At 42.8% G+C, this 13,036-nt stretch overlaps 1 protein-coding gene and 1 pseudogene across 7 annotated transcripts in view; both read right to left on the bottom strand.

The window, feature by feature from the left end:
* The window catches only part of LOC126934984 (60S ribosomal protein L37-like), an 843,215-nt pseudogene extending 835,059 nt beyond the window's left edge, over nucleotides 1-8,156 (bottom strand).
* Nucleotides 1-13,036, bottom strand: part of OPCML (opioid binding protein/cell adhesion molecule like) — a 1,153,441-nt gene that overhangs the window by 139,000 nt on the left and 1,001,405 nt on the right. The gene's annotated exons all lie outside the window — the stretch shown is intronic.

Genomic DNA, 13,036 nt, shown 5'->3' on the forward strand with positions numbered 1-13,036 from the left:
TGAACCCCAGGGTATATACCCCAAACAACATAGCTGTTTCACTTTCATGTTACTCTGTGTACTTGTCCTGAATTCTTTCTGGCATGAAGTCCGAGAACCCTCCTTTGGGGTTTGGATCAGGAGCTCTTTCCAGTAACATGACTGCTGAGATCATATAAACACAAACTCACCTTATACACACACATGGCTCCCAGGGACAATTAAGATCCGAAACTAATGTAATCTGTGACATTAAGGGGGTGATAATAGTGTATATATTTGTCCCTGCCCAAATCTCATGTTGAATTGTAATCCCCGGTGTTGGAGGTGGGGCCTGGTGGGCGGTGACTGGATCATGGGGGTGGATTTCTCATGAATGGTTTAGCACCATCCCCTCGGTGCTCTCCTCATGATAGTGAGTGAGTTCTCATGAGATCTCACTGTTCAAAAGTGAGTGACCCCTCTCTGTCTCTCTCTTGCTCCTCCTCTGGCCATGTGAAGTGCTCTGGCTTTGCCTTCCACCATGAGTAAAAGCTCTCTGAGATCTCCCCAAAAAGCAAGCAATGTCAGTGCCATACTCCCTGTACAGCCTGCAGAACCATCAACCAACTAAACTTCTTTTCTCTATAAATTACCAAGTCTCGGGCATTTCTATATAGCAACACAAGAATGGCCTGAGAGGGCATCTCTAATAAAGCCTGCCTCCGTCTGTTAGTAGGGAATCTATCTGGAAGCACAGAGCATGTGTCTGAGAAGAGGAAGGAATGGTTTTCACCCACTACTGCCAGAGGAACCCAAGTCCCCAACTCTACACTCCATCTGCCTGGTTTCTATGACTAAAAGAATATTTGTGAACTGGGTGGATTATGCCATAATATGTGGATGCTAGGAAACATTTGAACAGGACCATGATGTCCCCTTTGCCTGAATTCTGCTACTTTCTAGTTAAAATTTATTTTTCGATTTAGACTTTGGATGGGAAGGAGATGGACCAATGGAGGAACTCCTGGGCTATCATGCAGTGAATCTGGCTCATTTACGAATCAGTAAAGCACCACTGAATTTCCGTGTCTGTTTCCTGGAAGTGCCTTACCCTGAGCCTTCCAGAGAGATAGGCCCTTTCTCAGTGAAACACAAAATAAAGTTCTGTGTGAGTTACTCTTTCCCTATTGCAATTCCCCTGTCTTGAACTTTCAGAACCAAGGCCACCTCAGCAACATGAGGTCTCCCTAAGAAGCTGCCTGTGCCCTGCTGTGGTTGGTCAGCCAGACCATGTACGCTAGAATTAGGAAATAAGGTGGAGTTGAAACCACCATTGGAAAATTGTAACTGAGACAGTGAAAGAGATCTAACCTAAGCAACTCCATCTGGCTTCTAACCTCCAAGCTGTCCTCGTCCATGCCTGGGCATAGGCTGAACTAACTTGGGGAGGGGCTTAGTTTATAATTTATAGTTGAAAACAAAGATGATAACAGGCCTTTCCCAGGGCAAATCCCCTTCTTGCCTGGGGACAAGACTGCCTTTGTAGTACTAACAAATTAGCCACAAGATTAGAAATTACAGTTTATGAGTCTTACAGCTGGAGGCTACAAGATTCTGACCCTCCCTAAATTGCTCTTAAGATCAGTGCTTTAGATATTTTGCAGACCCTGCATTTGATGGATCAGCTGGCACCACACAGATTGATTAGCTGGCTCATCTGATCTTGTGGCCCCTCCACCCAGGAATGACTCAGCGCAAAAAGACAGTTTTAATTCCCTGTGATTTCATCTTTGACCCAACTTACCAGCACTCTCAACTCACTGGCCTTCTCCCACCCACCAAATCATCCTTAAAAACCCTCATCCCCAAATGCCTGAGGAGACCGATTTGAGTAATAATAAAACTCTGGTTTCCTGCACAGCCAGCTCTGTGTGAATTACTCTTTCTCTATTGCAATTCCCCTGTCTTGATAAATTGGCTCTGTCTAGGCAGTGGGCAAGGTGAACCCATTGGGCAGTTACAGAGTGGCAACAAATATCTTTGTCTGTGCTCTCCTCAATTCCGATTTTGATTTGTCAGGGTTTCCATCTGAGTCTGGGTCACATTCTCTATGTTGTCAGAGTGCTGGTTCGCAAATATGAGTGAGCATCTCAGTCACCAGAAGAGCTGTAAAAACAGATGACAAGGCCCTGCCCCAGTTTCTAACTTTAGCAGGTTTTTAGTGGGGCCTGGTTATTTCCATTTCTTTTCTTTTCTTTTTTTATTATACTTTAAGTTCCAGGGTACATGTGCACAACATGCAGGTCTGTTACATATGTATACATGTGCCATGTTGGTGTGCTGTACCCATAAACTCGTCATTTACATTAGGTATATCTCCTAATGCCATCCCTCCCACCTTCCCCCTCCCCACAATAGGACCCGGTGTGTGATGTTCCCCTTCCTGTGTCCAAGTAATCTCAAGGATCTAGAACTAGAAATACCATTTGACCCAGCCATCCCATTACTGGGGATATACCCAAAGGATTATAAGTCATGCTGTTATAAAGACACATGCACACGTATGTTTATTGCGGCACTATTCACAATAGCAAAGACTTGGAATCAACCCAAATGTCCATCAGTGACAGACTGGATTAAGAAAATGTGGCACATATACACCATGGAATACTATGCAGCCATAAAAAAGGATGAGTTCGTGTCCTTTGTAGGGACATGGATGCAGCTGGAAACCATCATTCTCGGCAAACTATCGCAAGAACAGAAAACCAAATACTGCATGTTCTCACTCATAGGTGAGAACTGAACAATGAGGTTATTTCCATTTCTATGTTCCCAAGTAATGCTGATGCTGCCGTTTCGGGAAGTACCTTTTGAAAACCACTTTATTAAAATAAATCAATAAATAAAGTGAGCAGCATGGTGCACCCTTGTTAAGACTGGTAAGACAATACACGAGACCTCTCTTCCATTCGTGTGACAGACTTTGCCACCAGAGAAAGAAACAGGACACTGAAAAGTGAAAATGTTCTTCCTTTACGGAGTTGATCCCTCTTTCCTTCTCCAGTGTTCCCCATATTTATGTGTAGGTTGGTACTGAGTAGCAACTTCAGTCACTTGCTTTTATTTTCACGAAACAAGAAGTTTTGTTGTTGTTGTTTGTTTTGTTTGAAGTTTTTTGAATGCAACAAATAATACCATCACCCAACCCATGTGTTTATTTCTCAGAGACATATGGGGATAACCTTTAGCATTCCTAAACTTATGGACATAGCTATTATTCCCTGTGTCTGGAACATATTTATCTTTTTTCTTTCCACTTAGAAAATTCCTATTCATCCTGTTAAACCCCTTTTAGGTATCATTTCCTATCTAAAGCCTCCTGAACCCTCTCTAGTCAAACTGAATTAAACACTATTCTTTTTATTTTATTTTATTATTATTATTTTTTTGAGATGGAGTCTTGCTCTGTCACCCAGGCTGGAGTGCAGTGGCACGATCTCTGCTCACTGCAAGCTCTGCCTCCCGGGTTCATGCCATTCTCCTGCCTCAGCCTCCGAGTAGCTGGGACTACAGGCACCCGCCACCACGCCCGGCTAATTTTTTGTATTTTTAGTAGAGATGGGGTTTCACTGTGTTAGCCGGATGGTCTCGATCTCCTGACCTCGTGATCCACCCACCGCGGCCTCCCAAAGTGCTGGGATTACACGTGTGAGCCACCATGCACGGCCAAATTGAACACTGTTCTTATTCTCCACCCTGTGCTTTCCTCTGTTGATGCGCTTCACACAATGAATTCAACTTATGGTCTTTACCCAAATGACAGCCCTGATAAATGGGAAGCATCAGTCATCTCCCATAATGGGGGACAACCACTCAAGGGCACTTTTTATCATCCCAGGTACCAAGCGCAGCATCATCACTTAACAGACGGAGAATCATGGCTTATGGATCTGGACTTAGAATCATGTAGGAAATAACATTGCTGATTTAATAGGCATGGCTATTTGCCTTTCCCTGGAAACAGCCATTTATTCCTAAGTTGGTGTGTTCAAAAGATTAGAAAAAGAAAGGGAGAGAACGCTATCAGCCCCAGTGTACCGACAACTGACCCCCACAAAGAAGAGTGTGCATGCACACCAGGAGAAAGAGCTTGGAACTGCCAGGCCACAGAAGGGCATAGCTGAGAGCATCTCTGGGAGGCAGAGAAATAAAATTAATTTCTCTTTAAAACAGGGTAAGTAGGCAAGATATGGTTAATTATAATCAGGTATTCTAGGCAGAGATGCTTATAATGCACTTTTAACAAAATATATAAATATATTCTAAAATATAGAGGAAGTATGAATGTTTAGAAAGGAAGATTCAGTTATCTAGAAGATTCACTCATTTGGAACATCTCATTATCTGATAATGCAGAATGAATAATGCATCCCTCTACATTTTCCCTGGATTCCCCCATATTCTCCCTTTCCAAACTCTGCCAATCTGACTTCACAGATGAAAGTGCCTGAAGCTGAATTGGATCTACTGTGTTTGGTTTTGAATGCAAAATAAGAAGAGAAAAGATATTAATTTGGAAACCATGAGTCAAAGCCTCCTTCCCTTCTCTCCCAATGTTGTACCCTTATCATCTTTGCTGAACCCCAGGAGTGATGGGGAGCTGGTCAATGAAAGCCCGCCTGCCAGGGACCTTTCTGGGAAATACTCTGCCCACCTGGAAATTCCTGGGGCCTGCAGAGGTTAGAACAAAGGAGAACATGCTGAGACCTGAGATTTAGATTATTAAACATGAGGATGAAACTGCTCCCCTCTTCCACTCTGACTGACAAATTATCAGGCAAATTCCGATTTCCTTCACCCCATGTCAGTCTGCTGTTCCACAGTCATCAAACTGTGTTTATAAAGTTTATCTGGTTTTAATTTGAGTGCGGACTCTAGGCCAAAACGACAAAATCTTTAGTTGGCTCCCATGTCACCCTAAAGGCCTCAGCCCCTGGCACAAGCCTGGTATTTACCCTTCCACACTGTGTCAAATCAAAGTCTGTCAGGGACAGAATGGGTCTCAGGGCAGGAGCAAATGAAACCATTTCCAACAAGTTTTTGCCAAAACGTTCGGAAGCCAGCTAGCTCCTGAGCACCTTTGTAAAGCCTCCCTTTGTCAGAAGAGCTGCGACTGATCACAAAAATAATTGGCCTGGGTGAGCTTTGCTGAGGACAGTGGGGACGCTCTCAGCTCTGCAGGTACCACCCCACCTGTTGGGGTGTCTCAGCTCGTGGTGTCCTGTCTCCAGTCTACCAGGCCAGAGCTTTCACTCTCACACTGAGGCTTGCAATTTACTAGGCTTTCCAATGTTCTGAGCCTTAGCTTAGGACTTTGCCTAATACAAAGGAGGACCCTATGAAGGTTCTTTCCATGTGTTTATGTTATTAAGTCACAGAGCTTTTCTTCCATTGCAAATAGCATCCACTGAAACTAAGAAGTAAATAAAAGCCATGAGTATGGGGTAAAGTTTGTTTGTTTTGTGTTGTGTTGTTGTTTTTGTTTTGTTTTTTGTTTTTGTTTTGTTTTGTTTTAATTAACTCTATGGTTAGACAGATCTAGATCTGAGACTTAGAGTTTCCGAACGTTTCTGTTTGGGGCGTTTTCTCTGATGAGAACACTTCCCTAAAAGGTCCTTAGGAGGCACCCTTAGAGAGTCCGTAATGTCAAGTGATCCATGGGAAAATGGCAGGACCACTGCATGATGAAGACCAGCATGATTCCCTCTGAGAGAGCAGGGGAAGGATGCTGCAACCACAAGGGAAAATCATGTCTGCTAAGTCTGTTAGATTTCTCAGAGAGAAACATGAATGTTTTTGATTAAGGGTGTATTAGTCTGTTTTCATGCTGTTGATAAAGACAGACTCAAGACTGGGTGATCCATAAAAAAAAGAGGTTTAATGGACTCAGTTCCACATGGCTGGGGAGGCCTTGCAATCATGGCAGAAGGCAAAAGGCACGTCTTACATGGCAGCAGACGAGAGAGAATGAGAATATGGCAGCAGATGAGAGAGAATGAGAACCAAGTGAAAGGGGTTTCTCCTTATAAAACCATCAGATCCCGTGAGACTTATTCACTACCACAAGAACAATATGGGAGAAACTGCTCCCATAATTCAATTATCTCCCACCAGGTCCCTCCCACAAGACGTGGGAGTTATGGGAGCTGCCATTCAAGATGAGATTTGGGGGGGGGGGGTCATAGCCAAACCATATCAAAGGGGAACCAGCCAAGCTAAATTAATTTAGATTTATTTTTAGAGATTTTTCAGTCTCTGGAATGGCTTGACAAACCCTCAAGCCTGAAGAAAGGAGGGTAAGAATGAAGGCACATAGACTTCTGAGGATGAGATAGTGAGCAACCATGCCCCCCTCATCCATTCTGCTCACTATTAATCAGAAGTCTGGGCCCATGCAGCACTGGTCTGAAAAAATAATGGCTTTTGTGATCTTAACATGAACTCTGCACCTGTGTGTCACAGAGCACTTGTGAAGTGAGATCAACAAAGGATGATCTCTTTACAAAGAGAGTATAAAGAACTTCAAAGGATTGTATCAAAATATTTCTTGTTTTAATAAATATTTTGGATTTTTTTTTTTTTTTTTTTTTTGAGACTGGGTCTCCTTCTGTCACCTAGGCTGGAGTGAAGTGGTGTGATCACAGTCCACTGCAGCCTTGACCTCCTGGGCTCAAGTAATCCTCCTGCCTCAGCCTCTGAAATAGCAGGGTCTACAGGTGTGCATGAACACACCCAGATAATTTAGAAAAAAAAAAATTGTAGAGACAGGATATTGCTATGTTGCCGAGGCTGGTCTCAAACTTCTGGGCTCAAGCAATCCTCCTGCCTTTGCCTCCCAACGTGTTGGGATCACAAGTGTGAGCCACTGTGCCCAACCAAAAATCATTGTTCTTTATAGTAAGGGAACCAGAATATATTAATTCTAAAATGGACTTAAGATCATTTATAAGAAACAGGAGTCTATCTTACTTGACTTTTTTCTGCTGGAATGGCAAGCCTACCCAAAGATCTTCAAAACATTCAGGAGGTTTGCTTCTAATTATGGAATCATAAAATTTTAGAGCTACAAGAGACATTAGAATTTGCCGCATGACACAACCTCCTCATCCTACAAATGAGGAAATTGGGGTCCGGAGAGAAGACACTTTCCCAAGGTCACACAAACAGGAGCGAGTGTGCAGTCTCAGCTCACCAAGTAGCTTCTGGCAGCTTGCAGAAACTTCCTAGGAATGTGGGAGCAAAACAGGTCTTCCGATTCATGCAAACAGACTTAAAGTTCACAGCATACGTTTCCCACTGAATTAAGAGGCGGTCAGAGAGGCTGCCCGTTTCTCCTTCCAGAACACCCACCCTCGGCTGGCCTGGTACACACTGTAACCTCTGCTATGTGATGGCTGTTACCGCCTCCACTTCCTCTCCAAACCTGCTCCTGATATTACACTTACCTGCACCAAGTACTGCGGGAAAAGAGAACTGTGACTCTAGTTGGGCCTGGACTCTCCTAGGCGGATATTAAACTCCACTTTGTCTTCTAAACTACCCTGAACCTGGAATTTTACCATCTTGAAACCCACAAGGAAGAGAGTTCTGACTCTTTCTCACAAAATATATGTGTACTTAGGTCTGTGTTCCTGGCTGAAAATGAGTTTCCGATTTTATGTGTGAAATTGATTTTATGGAGCAGGATATTACCAAAAAAACCTTATTCTTACTGGAGTTGACTGGGTATCTGTGAAAAGAATGGAGACAAAGTAATAATAAAATAACAATACCATTTTTTACCTCTTTTATTGCCTTTGCAACTGTTGTTATTAAATACAGTGCTCAGGGAAAGTGCCAGATTATGTCCGTGGGAGCCGGAAACCAATTTAGATTTTGTACCCAGAGCCGATTGGCAGTGGTGGATTCCAAGGTCCTTTCTCCTCAGTCATAGAGGGAGGCAGAGGTATCACAGCCCTCAGATTTAAGTGAAAGAGGTATTTCTGTACACTCCGTTGAGAATTAGGATATTATGACTTGGTTTTCTTTCTTCCTTGATTAAGCCTGTGGTTGGAAAGAGAGAAGTCTCACTCTGTCGGTGAAGTCTTGTCACAGGATGCCGTCCCTGGCACCCAACCCCCCTGCTCTGGAAAATGGGATGCTCGAGGATGCCCGGGCTACCATGACATCTTTGGTGGGCTGTCCAAGGAAGGGACATGGCTCCCATGCCTATTTGAATCCCATCCTTTCCTTTGTTAATAATCCATTCCAAAGTTCACCTCTTCAAGAAAGCTTTCTTAGTTAACATTGCCTGATTCATGACACTCATTAAATTGTGTCTGTATTCAAAAAACACCTACTGAGCACCCCCCTGTATTCTAGGCACTTTGCCAGGCACTGAAGTAATGAAGACGAATAGGGTTCAACACCCGCACGGAGTTGCACTATTTGCACGAGAAGGTGATAAGTACACCCAGGGTGATGGGCAAACTAACAGGGGTGGAGTCAGAAAAACCTCCGCAGAAGACGCAATATTGTGGTCTTTTAGAGATATTTACAGATAATGTACTTTAATTTATTTTAAAATCTCCACTTACTCGTCTTTTGAAAAAACAGTGTCTTCTATCTGGTGCAACAAATGAGACAAAAAGGAAAACACACATGCTCACACATCCACACGCGGTGTTACTTGGTCCCTACTATGTGTGGGGCTTGTGAGCAGTTAGAGGAGATGCAGTGAAGAACGGGTTCCAGCCTCTTTCTGCTTCCCTGAGAGGAGAGTTCTTTCTCCCTTTCCCGTATTTAGACCTTCATCGCTTCATACTCAGCTTCAGTTTTCCCCTTCTCCACAAAAACTTTCTTTTTTTTTCTTTTTTCTTTTTTTTTTTTTTTTTTTTTGAGACGGAGTCTCGCTCTTTCGCCCAGGCAAGACTGCAATGATGTGATCTCAGCTCACTGCAAGCTCCGCCTCCCGGGTTCCCGCCCTTCTCCTGCCTCAGCCTCCCGAGGAGCTGGGACCACAGGCGCCGCCACCGCGCCCGGCTAGTTTTTTGTATTTTTAGTAGAGACGGGGTTTCACCGTGTTAGCCAGGATGGTCTCGATCTCCTGACCTCGTGATCCGCCCGCCTCAGCCTCCCAAAGTGCTGGGATTACAGGCTTGAGCCACCGCGCCCGGCCCATAAAAACTTTTTTGAGGATCCTGATTTTCTTTCTCCTCCTCCTCCTCTTCTTCTTCTTCCTCCTCCTCCTCCTCTTCTTCTTCTCTTTATTCTTCTCCTTCTCCTTCTTCCTCTTCCTCTTCCTCCTCCTCCTCCTCCTCTTCTTAGCCTTCACCTTCTCCTCCTCCCCTCCTCCTCTTCCCCTCCTCCTCCTTCTCTTCTTCTTTCTTCTTCTTCATCGTCATCTTCTTGTGGATATTAACCCAATAACAAGAACAACAAGCTGACCTCTGTGGAACACAAGTTCATCTATATGAACGATCCTGTTTGAGTTTTGTATTCTCATATTACCTTTTTAGTTATTGTATTCTCCTCATTTAACAGATTAAAATGCAAACACAGCTGATCTAACCATAAGTGATCATTCTAAATGCCATAGTAGTGTCTGCCAGGAACAAAAGTCCCATCTTTACAATCCTAACCTATTCTTTACCCTGATCATGTTGATGATTGCATAATTGTTGAGTGTTCAATTTTTTCAGCCAGAATCTTGATTTCTATGTAGGTGATATGGGCAAGGGCACTCTTTTAGACTCTTGATGATATTCCATTCACGTGACCCCCTATCCCAACCAGAGCACAGCTCATGGCTGACCACCAGCAAGTGCTCAGTTAATATTTTCAACTATTTGATTGGGAATCCTCAATTCAGTTCCAATCAGTGATCCATAGAATGATGACTTCCATATATATTTAGTTTGAGAAATGGGAGAAAGAGCAAACTAAAAAAAAAAAAGAAAGAGGCAAGGGGAGAGAGAAAAAGGACAAAGAAGAAAAGAGTGAGAGGGAGAGAGAAGCAAGAAGGGGAGGGGAAAGAGAGACAGGGGAGCCAAAGGGAGGAAGGAGAGCATGCAGTGTTCTCCGTCTCCCACTGCCAAATCTATCTTGGGCCCTTAAAGGAAGCAGGTCTGCAGAAAACCAAGCAAATGCTACAAGGTTATGGGTAATAATTGATGTTTTCGTGGGGCAAAAGGGAAAAGGAGGGGTGGAAGATGAAAAAAGTCAGGAGGGAGATGGAAAAGTTTTCAGGGTCACAGGATACATTTATCAGAAGCTTTTAAAGAAGTGTTTAAGAGCAGCTAAGCTGTTGCTATGGAAATAGGTAAAAGCTAATCCATTATCTGCAACCTCTGGACGCCACCAGCTTGCCGCTGGGGGGCATTCTGCTTTTTATTAGTACTTCTTTTTCTTTTCTCTCTTCAATTTTTTTCCACCCCAAACACATCACTGGAATTATGAGAAACAAATTAATAAAAACGGAATGAAAGGGAACTCTACTCCTTCAGAGATTATATTAACACATGAGGGAAACTTCACCCCATGTGTCAACTCGTAAAGAGAGAAGAGATTATTTCAAGAAGATAAGACAAAATGAAAACAACAATATATGACCACCTGGAGGGATAAATGTCCTGTTCCTCCTAGTGCCACTCTCATCCTTGGCTGCAGCTCTGAAGTTTGTGCTAAAATCCATAGAAGATAGCATATGCCTCCTGGTTTTAAAACCAGACTGTGACCTTTGATTGGAGCCATTTAAGAGGCGTTGAAGCTTCAGGAAAGAATATTTTACAAGTATCCCTCACTTTATATAAAAGCTATGATTTACCCATAGCCTCACTCTATGTGAGTAAAAAATTTATGTGAAGTTAGTGTCATTTCCCAAAAATATACATGTATAAAATATAGATTTTAATCAATTGATGCTTTGTATGTGCCTATTGTGGGAAATACTAAAATGTCAATGCCAATATTACCATTGTTCTCAGATCTTCCCTTTTTGCCATTCCCTAGGTAATAGAAATCTCTACCATGACTTGGGGTCAGTAATTGTGACTCCACACATGCAACTTTCAGGACTTGGTTATCTTTTTCCATTTGTCTATAAAGTTACAGGTCTCACAGTTATATCAAATTCTTAGTAATATCAAAAATCAAAATCTAATACTGTTTTCCACCCACCCCAATATCTAATTACTTATTTTTGAAACTTCTTTTTTATTTCAATACATTTTTGGGTAACAGGTGGTGTTTGGTTATACGAACAAGTTCTTTAGTGATGATTTCTGAGATTTTGGTGCATCCGTCACCCAAGCAGTGTACACAGTACCCAATGTGTAGTCTCTTATTCCTCACCTGGCCCCCACCCTTTCCCACAAGTCCCCAAAGTCCATTGTATCATTCATACGTCTTTGCGTTCTCATAGCTTAGCTCCCATTTATGAGTGAGAACATAGGATTTTTTGATTATGGCCATTCTTGCAGGAGTAAGGTGGTATCACATTGTGGTTTTGATTTGCATTTCCCTGATCATTAGTGATGTGGAGCATTTTTCCATATGCTTGTTGGCCATTTGTATATCTTCCTTTGAGAACTGTCTATTCAAGTTCTTGCCCACTTTTTGATGGAATTGTTTTTTCCTTGCTGATTTGTTTGAGTTTTTTGTATATTCTGGAAATTAGTTGTCAGATGTATACATTGTAAAGATTTTCTCCCACTCTGTGGGTTGTCTGTTAACTCTGCTGATTATTTCTTTTGCTGTGAAAAGCTGTTTCATTTAATCTAGTTCTATCTATTTATCTTTGTTTTTGTTGCATTTGCCTTTGGGTTCTCGGTCATGAAGACTTTGCATAAGCCAGTGTCTAGAAGAGTTTTTCTGACATTATCTCCTAGAATTTTTGTGGTTCCAGGCCCTTCTCACTCAAATCTGAAACTTGGAAGTCAATTTAGACTTCTTCTGACCTAATATCAACACTCAAAAGGTCACCACTTCTTAACAACATTCATTATCTGAAATGATGTGTGTGTCCCCTTTCCACTTCATCTTCACTATGATGATCGTCATTGGGGCTCTTACCCCATCTTCAGTGAACTAACCCCAACTGCCTCCTACCTGGCTTGCTGCCTGGAGATGCCTCTGCCCCATCTTCCACATGGATGAGAAAGCACTATTTATAAGCCACTATTAAGGTGTGCTTCTTAAAATCCTTCACGGGGTCCTCATCTCCTCCATATGCTCTTTAGTATGATAAAACTCTTTCTAGTTGGCCCCTGCCTGTCTCCACTGACTCATCAGCTGCTCTGCTCTCACATGTGCCCCTGATGCCATATTTGTCTGCCATCCCCACTCAGTGTGGGCTCCTTGAGGGTGTGGTCTTTGCAGGGCCTGGGCCAGTGCCTGGGACAAGAGTCCCTCAATAAATGCCTGTTGCTGGCCAGTAGCTGAGATTCATTAGCACACAATGCTGGTGGACCATATGGCTGGTGCTCCAATCCGCTGTGAAAATCATTCAAGTTTAGGGCTTCACTGTAAAATGAATTCATGTCGTACTTAATCATTTCTGTGAATTTAAATTCTGAATCATGAGCTCACTTAGAAAGAGACATAACTGTTAAACACCACGTGTAACTCAGTGGACAATGACAGCACAGGAGAGCAGGCCTGTGAGCAGCCTAATAAATGTGTTGACATTAATGTTTAAACCAAATTATGATCCAGTTTGCAGCAGATTTACCTTTCCAGTTGAACTTTCTAGACTGTGGAGCCTCTAGCCTAGTGTCCATACAGCCACATTCTCAGCAATTCTTTGACAGAAGGAGAGTTACAACAGGGTCATACTTGTATCAGACCAAATGGAAGGCTTCCAGGGTTAAAGAGAATTCTTGAAGGAGTTTGCAGAAGATTTCCTTTCTCCCTAGTCATGCACAAGTTGAAAGCACTGACTGAGCAGAGTCAGAGAGGAACGTATTTGAGCTGTAATATGTGTTCTTGTTTGAGAACAGATGATTAGCACTCCAAAATGAGGGCCTGGCAACAC

Source organism: Macaca thibetana, chromosome 14, assembly GCF_024542745.1.
Source record: "Macaca thibetana thibetana isolate TM-01 chromosome 14, ASM2454274v1, whole genome shotgun sequence".
Classification (NCBI taxonomy): Eukaryota; Metazoa; Chordata; class Mammalia; order Primates; family Cercopithecidae; genus Macaca; species Macaca thibetana.